This window comes from Trachinotus anak, unplaced genomic scaffold (genome assembly GCF_046630095.1).
Source record: "Trachinotus anak isolate AG129_WGS33_773 ecotype Australia unplaced genomic scaffold, CSIRO_AGI_Tana_v1 ptg000033l, whole genome shotgun sequence".
Taxonomy (NCBI): Eukaryota; Metazoa; Chordata; class Actinopteri; order Carangiformes; family Carangidae; genus Trachinotus; species Trachinotus anak.
Window position 1 is genome coordinate 3,494,375 of NW_027273884.1, and position 18,758 is coordinate 3,513,132.

General features: G+C 39.7%; 1 protein-coding gene across 1 annotated transcript in view; it reads right to left on the reverse strand.

The window, feature by feature from the left end:
* The window catches only part of LOC139614206 (leucine-rich repeat and fibronectin type-III domain-containing protein 2), a 140,267-nt gene that overhangs the window by 10,881 nt on the left and 110,628 nt on the right, over positions 1-18,758 (reverse strand). The window lies entirely within an intron of this gene.

Consider the following 18,758-nt stretch of genomic DNA (forward strand, 5'->3'; position numbering starts at 1 on the left):
TTCATAAGTGTTTGAGATGCTGGTTGCAGCATGAGGACTTCTTATCTCTGACTTGCATGTAAGACCCCTTCATGTGTAGACCCTGCTTTTCAATAACTCATAATTACAAGAAGCAATATTTATAAATGACCCTTCTCCTTTTCAATACCAGTTTGCAATTATATCATGAAGTGCCACTGCAGTGTAACTGTGTTACACTGAGATAATTAGAATGAAATGGCAGGCAGGAAAAATAGTAATTCACAGAGACTCTGCAATAATCATTAAAACTGTGGAAATTAATATAAAACAGTGGAGAAAACATCATGTTCATAAAATTAGCCAAATTTATGATGGGACCAAATTCTGTCTGCACTATATTGTACTACTTCTTAGCTTTTTAATAACCTTAGAAATACACTACAGAGGATCATAAATAAAGAGGAGCTAAAGGCCAAATGCAAAACTGAAAAGAAAGCCATTTAAAAATAAAAACAGGAGGATGACAAATGTCTAAGTCATCCAACAAGTACTTAAAGGCACAAGAAGTTATTGGCTCAACTTAGCCCTAAAAACGTTAAACTTTAAAGCACAGCTATGTCATTTTTGCTCAAGTTACATAGTAGCACAGGTAGAGAGGAGTCAGTAAACTGACTCAGTAATGTCCCTTACACAGCAATATTGATGCAAACTTTCCTACCATTAGCTAACACTGGCAACCATAAATGCTAGAGCAGGTTGTAGCTGTAAAACCCCAGAGTGCACTGAATTGACAAAGGTGCATTTTTTACAGTTTACTAATTGAACTTTTCAGATTTGTGAGAAACTTTTGGGTTTGTGTTCCACTTGGAAAGTAGAGGCTAGAGAGCTTAGCTTCCACATCAGCAGGCTAGTTAGCCCAGCCTGACATTAGCACTGAGACACTACTTGTGCATGCTATGTAAACACCTACTGGACAATTGGCAGATCCTGTACACTCACTGTTGTACCTGTCACACAAAGGAGGGGGTCTAAGCGAGCTAGCTGTCTCGCTTTCATGGTTGGTGTTGACAAATGACCACACTAGAAATGTAGTCGTGTTTCTTTCTTTACATTAAAATCGAATCCGCACTGCAGAAATATGTGTAAACCTCTGAAAAAAAGGTTTATTTTAGCCAAATAATCACAGACTTGATGCGCACTGTTCTGACCCTCTCAGCTCTCTGGATCAAATCCCCACAAGGCCTCATGCTGAGAGCTGTCAGTTATGATAGACAGTTTCTCTCATGGACTCATTTTAATAGACAGCATCTAGAAACACCAAATGAAAAGCCCTGCAAACGCAGAATAAGCAGCCTTTTTTAAAGTTTTCTTTTGATCTTCTTTTCCTCTGAAAAGGGACAATTGTGGGTGGAGTAAGCATTTTCAAAAAACTGGGGAGTATACACAAATTTGCAGAAATGCATTGCGCTGACTGGATTCAGTTGAAAAGTTCAGTATAGTTTCCAATCTAACAACAGTGTCCTATTAAATCAAGTGCTGTCGGTGGGTAGTATTGTGGTTACTGGGCGGAGAAAACTCAGCAGAGGAGAGGCGGCGGTGACCTTTGAGGGACAGAAGAGGTTAAGTCACAAAGAGATGAGAGGTCCACATCTATTTAATCGTGGCCTTTACCAAGCCTGAAATACCATCTACAGCACCGTTCGATGTCATGAGATGTACAGATGCTGTTGAAATAGGCAGGCACACAGTCTACACACTTCCTAAGTTAGTGGTGGTGATATACAGAACTGTGAAATAAATTTTTAACTCATTTGAATTCATGTGACCCTGTGGCTTCTTTAGTGATTACTGTGCTTGCCCTAATCTCATCTGTGGTAATACAAGGTTACTGGGCCTTTTATTTTTTTCAGCATTTCATACATAAGTACTGCTTACATAAGTTATTTATAAAATGCAGTGTAAAAAGAATTTCATAAGATTTATATATATATCACTTTTTGTGGTACCAGTATATGATAGCAATTGAAAGAGGCCAAACCCATTCTCTAACGGTGATGTCCAATAATAGCTCTGTTACCAGGCACAGCAGGCCTGACAAGCCTTGGATTTTTCCACATGCTGACGCAGTGTGCATGGGGCTCTAGTTAGAATGATCCTGAATATCTAAGGAGTTTGGTGTCTTTGTTTCTTTTCACTCCTTCATTCATTTAAGTGTTTGGCTACTCTCTATGCTACACTCAACATTAGCTGCAATCATTAGCATGTGAAACTAACTAGTGTACTACCTACACTAGAAATGCCAATGTTGCGTGCTGATAACAAAGGCAGTGGAGCACATCATAAGCAAACATTAAACTACATTATTTTGTTGGGATACAGGTCCCGTTCAGGACCTGGAAATTTGAGCATGTAGGCTAACATTAGCCACTCTGTCCTGCCCTTTTATTGTATTTGAGAACTGCAGCCAAATTGTGACCCACATAGTGTTTTGTCAAACACATGAGTTAGTCTCAACCCTTTTCTTTTGTAAAAGTGACAATATAAACATTAAAGCATAAATTTGATCTCTGTTGCTTGTCTATGTTTTACTTTGATAAGCTAACCATCCAGACCATGAGATCTAGATCATGTTAGAACAAATTTGATCTATAACCTAAATGACAGTATAGTGTTACACTTTCCTTATTGCACTGTAATACTTGGGCTATCTATACTATGCATAACGAAAGCAATGCTGCTTCTTTATTATCACATCTTCTATATGGTTCATCAGCTAGTCAGCTGTATTTTTAGGCTCAGTCTTTTAGCTCAATATCATGTATATAGCCACCAAGTGCGTATTTAATAACCTTTTACAAGTCAGTCAGACAGCCTTTTGGAAGCATTAAGTGATTTTGGAAATATGTATCCTATTCTATTGCATTTGTTCTTGTTTTTGAGAGCTGAATTTTATCAGTGCCCAGGATAGGATTAGCATTATGTTTGTGTGCTGTTAAACACAAACAGAAACTGACTGACCTGATCACATTCAAACAACGCAGTCTTCATTAACACTGTTCTTTGGTAATTGCAGTGGAAACTCGGTTTAACAACAGCAAAAACCTAAGCATAATTACTTTGCATAATTATAGTGTCAAATATAGTATTATTGTACATATATATATATATATATATATATATATATTAGTGTATCAAACACATTTTGTTTATATTGTCTACTGTTTGATTCACATTTCTATAATAACAAGCTATTGTTATTCAATGTTTGCCCATCGTCATCAGTGTCTTTAAATGTACATATGTAGTTCAGGGAAATCTACATGTTTTTTAGGGAGCATGCCCTTGAACTGCCTTAGCAAGCTCATTTTTCGAGCCTCTGTATTTCTAAAACCCTGCATGCTGTTGAATAATACAACTGACCAGAAGATATTTTAAAACACATTAAACCATGAAATAAATGCAAATGAACAAACAGAATGAACTCTTTTTCTTGATTTTGACAGCAACTTTCATTGCGTTTGTGTTTTTTTTTCCTTGACTGCATAGAGACTGTCCCAAAAAGAATAATAGGCATTCAGTGCATCCAGGGTTACATTCATTCTGCTTTCTTAATCCACATAAAATAAAATGTCTTGTTGTTTCTTCTGTTAAAATAAAAGCACATCACTTTCTCAGCAGAGCAAGGAGAAAAAAAAAATTCTCAGTAGATGTTTAGACCAGCAAATATAAAGGCTTTCAAGAATTGGCCATTGTTTCAATCACTTATTGTTTTTATATTGCCAATCAAATGGCAATATAAAAAGGGTAAACACACATTTGTTTATATTCCACATCTATGGATTATCAGTCGGAAGTTCTCTCCATCAAAGCTTTTTAATCTCTTTTCCAAATACAGATATTATTCAACAAGAATGCTTCGATTGGATATTAAAGCTTCAGCTGACATCTTTTCTTTCTAGGTTCTGCAGTCAATTGCATGGGCAGAAAAAAAAGTCACGAGTAATCAAAGGTGCTCATTACTTTAAAGGCTTTATGATATGGAATGATATCACACCATTAAAATGTTCATAGAGAGACAACAAAACATTCACAGTGCCACTCAACATTTTAGAATTTGTTGGAGTTCCTGACTAAGGGTTCACACATCAATCTCCACATGAGCTGTTACAGATTTTATTATATCTAATAAGCATATTACATACAGGGGCTTGAAGAAACTCTAGAATACAGTGATCAATTTTTCTTTGTCCATTTCCTGAAAGGGAAAATGTATTTATGGAACTGATTCCCTGTCAGTAGGAACAGAGCACACATATCTTATTGACTGTTGACCGTTGATGGACATTGATTGGTCAACTGGTCTGAGTCGACCAGCAGGTTTGGCAGATTGACTGCTCTGCAGAGCCTGTGTGGACTTCCAACAAGTCTTAAGCAGTGTGCAGGACAGCATGTGGCACTTGGGAGCTACGTGCAGTACTTCCAAAACAGAGTAGACCTACTTTATATCAGCCATCACAATCAAACTATGGCATGAAAAAATGAGAAAGATTACAAAAAACATTCAAAAACAAGAGTTTAGAAATGTTAGGATCTTTTCTGAAATGATGTGAAGGCAAAACACAATTGTATTTTCGTATATTTTCTATGTGTTTGTGATAATAGAACGGTTTAAGGATGTCTTATTTTTTTCTGTGGATAAAAAAGAACACTTGCATAAAGCTTCTATTATATTGCATCAGGACTTCTTGAAATTTATTTCACTTTAAAGACTTGAAGAAGGGGTTCTAATATACAATGCATAGGATTAGCATAACAATAAACATTAATGTCTTAAACATATTAATTGGCCTCTGTCAACTCTGTAGTAAAGCCCATAACAATACTATATTTTAATATGTTACATTTTACAAATAAACTTTACAGTATAGATAAATGAAAACCATGTACTGTAAGAACATCTGAGCATTGGATGTTGAGATTTTTTGGAGGTCCTCAGTATTAAATAAGGGATCTTAAAACCTCCTGACACCTGAAATTTCCCTCTCCAGTAAAATGACAGCAGTGGTCATTTGTTTAAATGCATAGAAGTGATGTGGATGTGACTGTTCTGTCTGAGCAACCTTATAAAGAGTTACAATGGTGAGTTACATGAAGCACTATGTTTATGTACCACACACAGATTGTAAGAAAGTGGTGAGTATATGGATGGTGGGCGGACAAAGTGCAAGACTATAATATTGAAGACCGAGGTTCACATCCTGAGGTCCATGTGTAGTTAGATTTAAGCATCAGGGGCACTGTGTCTTTTGCTTCAAGTCAGTGTTGAATGTGTAACAAAGACCGCATTCTTTCTCTAACCTTAACAAACTGCTGTAAGTATCTACCAGAACCATAAAAAGTTTTTTTTTAATTTTTTTTATTTTTATCAGTAGGTACCAAAAATGATGTAGGGAAGACAAATGAAATAATTATTTAGCTTCCATATAAAGCATAAACATTTCTAAATGTTAATTAAAGGTCCACATTGTATAAAGTGAGATTTCCATGTAGGTATACAGCAGGTCTAGGTTCTAAATTAATACTGTGAAAGTATCAAAGCGGTCACTCCACAGAGAAATGCACACAGCCTGTATTCAGAAACTGAGCCTTAAAATGAGCGGTGAGGACGTCTGTAACTTTATGATGTCAAAACAAAGCAGTAGCTCACCTGGTCCAACCTTACAAGATTTGGTTTCTCAAAGTGTTTATCTGAAATCTGCTATATTCTTTATTCAATCAGAAGAGAGTTTCCGAGCCTCTCTTCTGATTGGCTCACTGACCTGTTGTTACCAGAGCTCCAGATAGAAGCCTGAGAGAGGAGATGTAAAACTACTCTGAGACGGATTTAGGCTCTTAAAACCACAAATATATCTTCTTATGGATATCAACACTTCAAATCAAACACATTTAACAACATTTCCTTATTATGTTGATTAAAAAAGATGAGGTAGGTAAATGGACTGCACTTATATAGTCTATATAGTCACTCATTCACACAGTGTTTTTCTACCACACACATTCACACTGTGAGGCGTTGAGTCTCTTAGCCAGAAACACAGACAGGAAGAGCCACTAATCCAACCAACCTTCCGATTAGTGAATGACCCACACAACATCCTGAACCACAACTGCTGGAGTAATAATAATAACAATCCCGATGCCATTACCCTTCCTTCAAAACATGTTTGTTGTTGCAAATTACCGCTGTATAAAGGTCATTTCTAGGAGATAGGGTTCATCTGAGAGGCAAAGGCAGAAATACAGGTGGCCAGAGTCTCTGTCCTGTCTCTTACCGGCAGCCACTGTTTATTTCTTTTAATGTCTCACAAACCTTAACTTTTACTGCCCCGACAGATCAGGAAACAGTCATACCATTTTGGAAGGTGATGACAAACAGCCTGTTTTTGGTGTTTTGGTGTGCGAACTTATTTTTGCGCACCATGAGTGAGATAGAAAAAGAAACACAAGCAGAGAAAAGACAGGCAGGCATGGCAGGCGGACAGCGAGATGGTCTCAAAAATAAGGTGTGCTTTGTGAGTGGGAGTCTGTTGAACAAGGGTAACCTTCCCATGAACATGCCTGCACAGCTGTGTTGCCATCTGTTCCACAAAAAGTGTACTACATGTTAGTGTGGGCCCTGAGGGAGAGGACAGTCATTCTGACGGCCTCCTCTCCCCGTGGCACCAACAAAGCAGTAGCTTCTGTTTATCAGTCTCAGGCAGTAATGTGGAAATGTCATGTCATGCAGACTCCAGTGAATTGTTTGGATCTTTCAATGTCCGATATCACAAACTGAGGCTGCAACAGTGAGGGCGTATATTCATCTTCCAACACGCACGCGGCGAAATACTCTACAGCCGTCTGCTGAGCAACATGGAGTGAGCAGCGAGCACAGAGAGCTGGACTCACCAACGTCACGTCTTTGTCTTTCTGCTGCTCCGCTTTGATAAAACGTGTCACGGGATGACAGCCTGGTAAACGTGAGTGTGCTGTGTGCAATCCACTGATGTCACGTTGCATCATACGCGGGCGCTGACGCTCACAGTGGTAACAACAGTTACCTCTCACTGCTATTTGGGGGAGCCAGCGTGTATATAGTTGCCTCATGCAGTTCTTATCCTTTCACGTGATTCACCTACAATCTGGCATCTTTGTGGAAATCACATGTTGAAATAAGTGTACGTGGGAAATTGCTTGCAGGATTTTGTAAGATGAATCTTGCCAACATGGAAAATCTTGACAAAAGATGGAGATTATCAGAGTGGGAAATGGAGGCAGCACATTGTTGCTGAAACCTGACGCTTGCCTGGATAATAACCAAAGTAATCTTTCTGTTCAATCACATATCCCCACACACACACACACACACACACACACACACACACAAACACACATTGTACAGAACTGTCTGTCTTCTGCTGGATCAGAAAAGACCTGAATGGCTCTGCCTTTCCAGAACATCAACCAGCTGTGAGCTTGGCTCTTTGCTGTGCTTCCTGACAAGCTTCTCAGAAGCTACGAAACTAATGCAGACTTTTATCAGTTTGAAGCTTCTAGGATAACTCAGTCTTAGTCTGTTCAAGGAGACTAACCACAAAAGACAGGCTGTCTACGAGCACTGGAGTTTGCAGTGATGTTTGTAGAGAGAGAGGCTGTAATTCTGAGGGCTGTTAAGATAAACTGATGTTACTGTATCTGAGATTTCATCACTGCCCAGTGTTTTGTGAGTAGTACACAGGCAGGTCATTATTAGGACTTTAACACTTCTGTACTTACGCTAACCTCTGGTTCAGCACCATGGTCAGCTCTTTTCTCACAAGACAAGAGTTACAGTGCACAAAGACTTATTTCAGGTGCTCAAGGTTCATTTTTACATATAAACAGAGTTAACTGTAAATTGGGGCACGTCCAAGGAAACATCAATTTAATTAGCACTAAAATGTGAAATATAAATTGTGGCGTCGGGTCAGAATTTTCTCCTCCTGTGTTTCAATGCAGAGGATCATTAAGAAAACTGTTAAAGAAAAGAGAAATAGAAATTTACAGGATGGAAAGATTCGTTCAGGAACAAGAACTCCACAATTTGATGTTTTTCGAAGCCCAGTTTTAGCTGCTACCTATTCACTAACTGTAGGTGGGTTGGAGGTTGCAAACTCTCAACCTGCAGCAGTGCATTTTCTTTGTCTTTCTCTGTCTTATGTCACAGTCAGACTTTATTCAGAAGAATCCAAAGTCTGTGTATTATGCAATATCACCGAAAGAGCCAAAATGTTTGCCTATGAAAGAAAACAAACAATAGCAGAGTTTGTTTTTCCACAAGACATTTCAATACACTATAATCAGCCTTGAGTTTGCGGGTAAATATGCTTTGTCTTTGACAGTCTTACAGCCTCGGCGGCCCAGTTGCCATCTTGATATAGCTGAGTGGTGATGTGCAAGGTGCAGCTGTAATGTTGTCTGCACTTTTTAACAAGAGAACTTGATGAAACCGAGGCCATGGTTATATTCTTAGTGGAGTAAAATAGCTTTTGGTGAAAGAGCTGAACTTTTGACATCAGATATCCTTCATAACACCAGAAAGCTCAGTGTTAGTATTTTAGCTGTGGGCTGACAACTTGAGCCCCGTTTTTTAGCCTGTGTTTATTTATATTTTGGCAAATTGCCACAATTAAATGTGCACAGCTAAATTGCAATGTAACCAGGAGTGTACAGACAGCTTTCCCTGGATTTCTTTGATACTGAAGCAAATTTTAAAAATGTGATGATTCTCAGGCAAGTTCTGAAAGTATAAGGAACATTTTTCATCCACCGATTTCTAAGCAGATTTACATTTATTTGTCATGTAAGATCCCCTGAATCTGAAAATATGAACCAATTCTGTGTGTGCACAGGCATCTTTAGAACAAATATGTATAATTTGCACAGTATGAGAAGGAATATGTAAGAATTATGTATGAACTTTTCATTGACACTTTGTTTCATTGTTCATCCGTGATGTTTTCATTAATTAAATGAGAAAGCTGTTCTTTTCACGAGCCGTCATGGAGGGAAAGGTCAGACATGTTAAGGCTGTGTACTTTCTTCATTCTAGTTTACCTTTGTCTTGTGCTATTTACTTACATGCCTCTGACATCCGACTGCAAACACACATTGCCACACTCGCTGATTAACCGAACCACACTTCACAACCCTGCTTGGTATTTGATAAAAGCCTCCCTTGCATAATAACGTAGCCTGGAACAGGATCAAATTAATTGACGCTGCTTGAAGCCTAGAGTTAAGACATGACATCGTTCTCTCTCTTTTGTTTTTTTTTGTTGTTTTTTTTTTTGTTTTTTTTAACCAATACCGACCTGATTAACCTTTATCGCATTAGACTGTGTCTACTTATCTTTCTTGTTTTGCCTGGCATAATATTTAGCTTGTTGTGGCTGTTATGTTATGTCCCTGAATGCACCTCATTCTTTAAATTTGTCCAGTGCTTCTTTTCAATTTTCTGCTGAAATTAGACTACAAAGATTTCTAAAGCTATTTAGAATGGAAGTGTTAAGGTCAGAGAAGTGATCAGGGGATACCAGTGACCTTCAGATGAAAAATAAAGTACGGAAAATTAAGATACATGAGTTTGCAAAATCTAAGGTTAATAGCAAAGTAAGAGGGAGCTTCATTGTGATGATATTACAATGTGGACTGGCAGTCTGGGATGTCTGGGACTTGAGCTTAATTCATATTCAGCAGCAAATGTGCCAGTGGAGGTAAGCTGAATCATCTGAGCTGAGCAGGTTGCACTGAATTGTCAGGGATATTCTGCAGTAAAGATGCCAGGAGCATGATTAAGATGTGGATCCTGCAGATGGAGAATCGGGCTTTGACTGGGTTTTATTTTCTCTTTAACCACTGTATAATGGTGCAGGTTGCTCGAGCCATCTGGAGTTTGTTTGCATGTTGACGGAACGCCTCCGTAATGTCAACAGCTAGAGCCGGATTTTCGAGCCATTGTTGGTCACTGACATTTTTGCTTGTTTTAATTAATCAGATCCATTTGCTGAACGCTACAGTTAGACTGTTAGCAGGTGTTAATGGTTGTCCACTGCTATCACATTACAGCGTGTGTTGCTTTGCTGTTGCAACAAATCGGATGTCAGCACTTGTAAGTGATATCAGGCAGAGAACAAGTGAACAGAAGGAGAAAAAAAAAAGTTTTAATATCTGCCAGTTCCTCCAACGACCTACTGTGTAACTGCTACTGACACTGAGGAATGAACATGATGACTGAAAACTACATGTGCTCTCTCTTTTTATACCTAAATCCATTTTACAAGCATGTTTTTAGACAGCATCACAGCTTCACCACCATATCGTCCATCCATCCATTATTTAAACTGCACATCTGTGCAGGGTCTCGGGGGGGGGCTGGAGCCAGTCCCAGCTGACATTAGGGCTATCACAGGGCTGGCATATAGCAACCGTTCAAGCTCACATTCACACCTATGAGCAATTTAGAGTCTCCAATTAACTTTAAATTGTGCATGCCTTTGGACTGTGGGAGGAAGCTGGAGTACCCACAGGGAAACCACACAGAAAGGCCCCAGATTCAAACCCAGGACCTTGCCGCCTTTCATTACCATATATGAACAAAATATCTACTTTGGCCACAGTTCAACTCCACCTGAGAAAAACTGTCACTATTACTGAAAAAATTACTTATAAAATTATTATATATAATCTTTAGCATATGTCTAATTTGCAATATATTACATATAAAACATGCAAGCAGCAATAAACATTCATGGTAAAAGGAAATTAAGTATATTACAAATCAAAGGACGCACAACATACACACAAGTTACACACAGCAGGAGCAAGAGAGAGAGATGGAGCAGGTCCAGCAGCTCAGAGCAGGTGGAGGTGGAGATGCTGTTGATATGGATGTTAATACTGAGTTAAAGGCAGCCAAACTCTAATTTAAATGTCTTAAGTGTTCATTAATAATGTGTTGCCCTATGGCTTTGCTTTTTTTTCGAATCACGCTTTGCTATAAGCCTTTACTCAATGCAAATTCATTTCTGTCTCTGCAGTGGCAAATAGCATGACTTCAGTAAATACAGCAGAATCCATACACATCCTCTGTTAACACGACCCCTCCTATTATTTGCACAATCGTCCCTTAAATGCAGTGAGATGCACACTGCAGACACACTCATCCCTTCTTGCTGAGGCTGTTTGATACACACGGTGCATTTGTGGCAGAATGTGTCAAACAGATGCAACAACCTCGGTAAATCTGGCCCGAAGTGTTAATTAATTCATTGCTAATTTGTGTACTTGAAACTTTGCACCGTAAAAGTACAACATCGGATGAGGCAGGTCCTGCATTATTAGTTACTGTAATATTTAGTCCCTGACCTGTGCAGGGTCTTGTGGTTAAAAAAAAAAAAAAAAAAAAATCAAAGAGCTTGACCACAGTCACCACAAACTGTGGGGTAAGGTGTTATGCGACCATGGAGTAGCGATTATTTCATGCATCTCCGAGCAAATATTAAGGCTGTTGTGTGCAGGGCACTTCACTGCATCACAGGAATGAAGTAAACACACACCACAAAGAGGGAAACATTGCACCAGGATGGAGTTACAGGTTAGTTTGGCCATGGTGAACAAGAATGCACATCGAGCTAGCTGAGTGGTTGATTCAACTCTTGTCAGGACTCAGTTTCCAAACGGAGATGAAAACAAACATAATATACTACATACCAGTAAAAGAGAATACGTGAGCCCATACACACTAGCCCACATGCAGCCCAAAGAAGTATAATCCCAGCTTGAGCTACGGCTTTTTCCATCTGCAGTGAAGCCAGAGTTAGCACAGCAAGCTCTGCAAACACTGAAAAAGTTGACTTTGAACAGATCATTGAAGAATGAATATTTAATTCTTCCCCAATGTTTGAACAGTGGTTCAGATTTGGAAAAGAGGTAGTGGTAACATGCACGAAAGATACAAAAAATGTCAGAGTGGCTATCTCCAGAGTAGCAATGATTGTCTGGCACAGGTTGTATGAACCTTGAGGTTTGTTTTCACCCAGTGCAACCAGAGCAGCGACTTTTTTGGAAGCCGGGAACTAAAGCCCAGGAACAAAACTTTGCCTGGTTCACTCCAGTTCCTCCAGCAGGGTTTCTGAGTTCCTAAAGAAGGTTCATGGGCCACTCAAGTACTGACTACCTCAATAAATTAGTTTTTCTTCCACTCACATATGTAACCAGATTACAGTATAAGAAAAGAGAAAAATGTTGGGATGACTCAGCTTCCTGTACTGTTTCAGACAGCTCCCGCAGAAATCGAGTTTAAATTTGACCTCATATAGTTCCAGATACGCTGCTGTATCCGTCACATGGTACCACTCACACCTCCAGAGGCAAGTCACAGGTTCTGTGTTATAGCAATCATAAATGGACAAAGGATAAGTCAGTACCTACGACTCCCGCCTTTGCTCCCTTTACCCAGTTAAAGCATCTCACTTATTCACTCTTCTTCATTTAATATTTGGTTGGCTCCCTGCCCGGTGCATTGTATTGCTCCTGACTGCTGAACTTTCCGGCCAGAGCCTCTGAACCTTTCAAGCGTGAGATGGAGCAAGGGTGAGATACAGAGGGCCAGGATTGTGTATGTGTGTGTATGCATGTGTGTGTGTGTGTGTGTGTGTGTGTGTGTGTGTGTGTGTGTGTGTGTGTGTGTGTGTACTTGTACTTGCTACATAGTAAGGACCAAAAAAAGTATTTTACTAACAGAGTGAGGACATTTTGGGAAAGTGAGGACATTGTGGCCGGTCCTCACTTTTTGAGACACCTTAAAATCACATGTTGAGGGTTAAGACTTGGTTTTAGAGTTATGGTTAGAATTAGGTTTAGGTTAAGGTTAGGGTCAGGGTTAGGGTTAGGCACTCAGTTGTGATGGTTAAGGTTAGGGTAAGGGGCTAGGGAATGCATTATGTCAATGAGTGTCCTCACAAAGATGGAAGTACAAGTATGTGTGTGTGTGTGTGTGTGTGTGTGTGTGTGCATGCTTGTGTGCTCCATGAAGTGCTTGATCTCATGTCTAACAAGAATCAAAGGAGGCCTGAGGATGAGAGATGGATAAAGACTCCAGAAGTGTATTTGTGAGGTGATAATGTTCCTTTTATGGTGATTTGACTGAGAATAAATTGGGAGCCCAAGGGTTTAATGATAAAGGAAACATCAGACCAAAATGAAGCTACAGCCTATATACTGTGACTTGTATGAGGGTCACTACTAGAAAAATACCGTAACCTACAAATTTAGTTTTAAAACAAAATAATAAAAGCAGCCCAGTGAAAATGGACTTCTGTGTTATGTCTTCTGGGCACAGACTGATATTTCAGCGTCATATATTCCAAATTATCCACATGTGCAGAGCAGGGCTGAGGCTGCTGAGAGTCCCCTTGCCCCTTCATATCACAAGTGCCCTTTGTCAAGGCGTATTTAATGGATTTATTTTCATTTTATCTATTCTTTGTGAAGGCCTGCAAAAGTCCAGAGGAACATTTAACAATTACTATTACTATAAAAATAAAGACTGGGCTGCCAATCACATAATGACCTCATCTCTTGACCAAGGACCTATAGACAAACTATTTTATTACTGCTTTTAACTTCATTATTGATACATCATTAATAAATACAGCCATTGGAACCCACAGAATAGTGTTTTAAAATGCATAAGTGATGCCCTGAATAAATGTTTTCTTCTTTCTATATTCTACAGAGTGATTAGTATTGAGCGAGACCAAAACCACCAAGCTTAGAAAATGCTATAGGGTTTTATGAAATGGGAGGAGGATTATAGCATTTAGGTGTGTCTGGCTCTTTCCCTAGAGTCACATTTGGAATTAATTGCAGAGTGAATAACGTTTGTCCTGTATATTGCGCTTCCACACCCCCAGGTCAAACACATAATTAAGCTATAGTGATGAAGTGAACATGGGATATATTTCCATTAAGAAGAGCATGTACGCTGCTCAACAAAGTAGGCCTGGGAGTCAAATTAATATACAGCTGTTGTGGTATTTATCCTCTGAAGTAAGCTATAAATTCCAAAACTTAATGGAAGGCGAATATTTCCATCAGGGGCTGGTGGAGACCAAAAAGAGCTAAAGGGCAAGTACTGGATTTAGCCAGAAATAAGATTTAAAATAACTGCTGTTTAGCCATTTATTTTATCAACTTAAAGCTGCACATATTAATATATTTATGTTAAAAATGGACCAAATGAAGTGTAATATTAGTGAATCACAGTGACTAACCTACAGAATAATTATTAGTTGTGCAGTTCCCCTCAGCTCTACCAAACTTTAGTCTATATTAGCTCATTGTTTTGGTTTTCCAGCCACAGCGGGCAGCTGTTATTAGCTGTATACTACTGGATCAGCAGCAGTCACTCACACATAATGTTAGGAACCAGATGGTGAACTTAGCATAGCATTTAGCAGTTAAAACTCCAGTTATGGGATATAATTTCTTAGTAGAGATTAAAATGGTGTCATAATGAGAGTGACTATTGGATTTAAATTTATCAAGTTGGAAGAAACACATCTCCACATGAATGCTAACGTTGCTCTTTCTTTATTTTATGTGGTAAAATGTCATAAATTGTGTTTTCGTCTTGTTCTGCTTTCACCACATGGACAGAAAATCAATGTAGCTTTAAAATTTGTTGGAGCACATGAGAAAAGAACAAATAATTACATATCCATATATGTAAGCATTTCCTGCTGGAGGCTACATCTGGTCACTGTGTTAGCTTTGTGGTCTGAGTCTATTATACAATGTTTTTTTTTTTTTTTTACAAGGTCCTTCACACAGGGAAAAACCTTGCCCAATGGTCCCCACTGGACAACCAAAAAGAAAAAAAAATTACAAACATCTCAAAAGGAATAGCAGCTCATTCGCTCTCTTATCAGAGGCTGCCAGATGCCAGCCCACAACACCAACCCACATACAGCCTGAAGGTGCACCGCAACACGAAGACATTGCATTGGGGAGGGAGAGCGAGGGAGAGAGTGAGATACAGTAAAGAGGGAGGAAGAGGGAAAAAAAAAAGGAGACATATAGCCTGGGAACATTCGAAAGGAAAAGTGGATCACTATGCGGAGGAGGGTCAATTGGAGCAGAGGGAGGCCTGAAAAAAAGTGGATCGGTAGCGTCAAAAACCGATCTCTATTTTCCCCACCATGTCTGAGAGGCTACAGAGGAAAGAAAGGAGAAACAACTTTAGATGGGCTCTGACAGAGTGTGATCGGGTACAAAGAAAAAGGAGGAAAAAAATGTGGTTTATGATGATTCCCACGGCAGCTTTGCGGCAGCAGTAAAGATGATGCAAATCACTTGTGAGTAACAATCTCCATCCATCACCCTTGTTACAGCTTCAATGTAGAGCACAGGCCCGGCAGCGAAGCCACTCATGCACACACATTGTATGCAAAAGCCTACAGGCTTGTCTATCACAGTGGGTGGAAGCTTTCTAAATTTTACATGTGGAAAGCAGAGACACTTTTACCAGAGTGAGATACACAGTCCAATCAAGTCATCTGTGATTCCATTTTAAGTATTTTGTTTAACTTTCTCATGTGCTCTGTGTAAAGACAAGTATCCGCGATGACACTGAGATGCACGCACAACTGACAGATGCACCAGCGTACACACTCATGCACACATGATGGCTGGCAGCTGCTCACTGCCTTAACTTCTCTTTTGGGCTGCCAGTGAAAGCTGATTACCGGCACCGGTCGTCCTTCAAACAAACAGCGGAGAGCCAGCAGAGCAAGTGAGCAGCATAATGTTTGAGCTTAAGAGAAAGACAGAGAGAGAAGGACATACAAGAAGCCTTCGTGAAAAGCACTGAGCCTCATAAAAGCATAATTTTAGAATGGAAAACCAAAAAAAAAAGGAGAGAGAGCTTAATGTGGTTGTTTTGAGGGGAGAGAGTGGCCTGAAATGGAACTGGTTGACGCATCAGTCTAGGACTGATTAGCAATAATTAATCGTTTTTAAACTCAATTCAAAGAGGCTAAAGTGATATCTTCAAATATCTTTTTTCATAGGCTGGCACTCCAACTCCAAACATACTCATTTTACAGTGTTATACGAGAGAAATCAGCAAAGAAGCTAGAACATATGCTTTTTGCTTTTTCACTTTCTAAATGACTTCACTGATTAATCATAGATGATTAATTTTCAGTTCACTAATCTACTAATCAACTCACTGTACGTGACCCATCAGCAAAATGACATTAAACCTAAACTCTTGTTCGAAGCAGATTTTAACGTACAGAGAAAGTTCAGTCAGCTAACTCACTTGGATTGTCACGTGAATGTAGAGGATTACAGTGATGATGTTTTGCGTTTAGGTTCTGACACGACACTCAGAGTGGGGGAAGCAGTGAGGGACGGCATGGCCCTCAGGTGAGTGGTGTGGCAGCAAACAAGTAAGCAAAGCACTATTTGTGTGTGTTTGTGTGGACTGCCATCATGTAAAAAGGTGCACTGGAGGCATGTGAGAAAAGAAGGCTATATGATATGAGCTCACTTGCAGGTTTCACTTCATTAGCTTTACGTTAGCTTAGTTGTGCAAAGAGAAGTGCTTAGACTACATGCAAAGTTAATGGAAAGGACCGTATTTTGTTTTTTTCAGCGGTGCAGAAGGATTTACAGCACCTGGCATGTGTTCGGTGCGATGTCTAGTGCTGGCAATACAAACTGGTGCTGCTGAATTCAGCTCGTATGAAGAAGTGAAAGACTTTTATGAACAAATCAGTGCAGATTCCAATGGAAAAAAAAAAAAAAAAAAACTCACACTTTTATATAAATTGCGTTCGACAGTTTTGAAAAAAACAGCCACGTCAGTAAGGAATTTGAAATGACACATGGATTTGAAGCATCCAGCGTGAAAAATTATTATAGGAAATCATTAAGAAATGGCAAGACCGTGAGCCAGCAGCCCAAAGTTCCTCCACCTGAGTCAAACTCACAGCAGATACACATAAAACATTTACTCACACTGGTTTTCTCATCTTTGAAAGTAAAAGTAAAAGTGATCTCTGTCTGTGACTCTATACAGTAATTCATTTAGTTTGTGACTGGGGGCCGAGGATGGATGGGTGGGAGGAGGTTCTACTAAAAAAAAAAGGGAACAACTGAATGTGAACTTCTTTGTGAACTGAACTCTGGGCTGGCTCTTGTCAAGTGTGAACTTGCACAACACTGGCTGTATGATCCATGTCATGAATGTAGAGAGGGAAAGAGCAAAACAATCAGAAGAACTCCACCCATCTGCCACTCCAAGATGCATAAAACAAACACAGAAAACTGTTGGCAAACATAAATTTGGTCTGTCCACAGACTGAGTTAAAGCTACCAGTGATGGGGGGGGGGGGGGGGGGGGGGGGGGGTCCAATATGATACAGAGTGATTAGTCTCCATTTGCACAGTGCGAATGCAAGCAAGATGTGTGTGTTTATGCGAGGACTGTCCATATGGAGGACTGTTATATAATTCATACTGCAGGTGTTAAAGAGCTTATGCTTCCTGAATGAGAGACAAGCAGCTTTGAAATACTGCTGTCATATACAGCGTGCCTGCATGTTCCCAAAATGGCTGACAGGAGGAAGTCATTCAGGAGAAATATGCCCAGGACAGGGATACACAATGAGAAGGGAATATGAAGGGCACGGAACCAATCAGCGGCCTGTCAGCCAGCTTTTTGTCAAACAGGAACATGTCTGATGTGAGGCTTCCCTTGTGGACTGAATGCAGTATGTTTCAAATTCGTTTGAAGATGAGCAGATAGAAAAGATTCAAATCAAACCAAAAAAAAAATAATCCGCATGTGATTCAGTCAGCCAATATTCTGGTTACAATAATAGGATTAACTTTTGTTTCCTGCTCAATACGTGATTTGCTTTCAGAGCCTGATAAGGGTCCCTTTTAATTAGTTTCAGAAATTTTGATAATAAAAGCACTCAAAGTGATGCATGATTAAAGTAGGCAGTGATTTGGAGATACTGAATGTTCCCTTTGATGTGCAATACACTTTGCTGCATATTCTGCGCAGAAGCCATCGCTGCCACAGAGCAGATGCTGTTGCCTCTATTTGTCATACTACTCGCCCAAAGACAAGAAGAAGAGCTCCCATCAGCGGAGACTTGTACAACAAAGGCAGCTGGTAATTGATAGTGCTTAGTGAAGCTCTTGAGTGCGTGCTGAGGCTGCTGAAGCTGTACACTAAAGCTCAGTGGTAGAGTCCATCCTTCCTTTGACCTCTGCGGGCTTCCATCACCCCACTGGTGATACTGGAAACAGCAGAGACATGTGGCATTTTGTTTTTCTGGTTGACCGGGAAATTTCTTGTTGTTTTTTTTTTTTTTTTTTTTTTTCTTGTCATCCTGTGGCGTTGTGATGGGCACAAAAAACAGAACCAGTCAAAGAAGAACACCAATCTTGGACTTGTCTCGGTCTTGTCACCCATTAAAATCCAGCTCGGTCTGCCCCCAGCTCTCACGATGTTGCAGTAGACAAGACAATCAGAGCAGATGAGGAGCACATTTAAACTCATGCCTCAAGTCATGTTTGGAAATAGCTCTAATCTCTGGAGGTGTTGTCAGCTGCTGTGTGGCACGCTCAGATCACCAGAAAAACTGCATGTAGAGCAACTTTACTTGCAGGATAATCCAAGGGACTGTCCAGAGTCA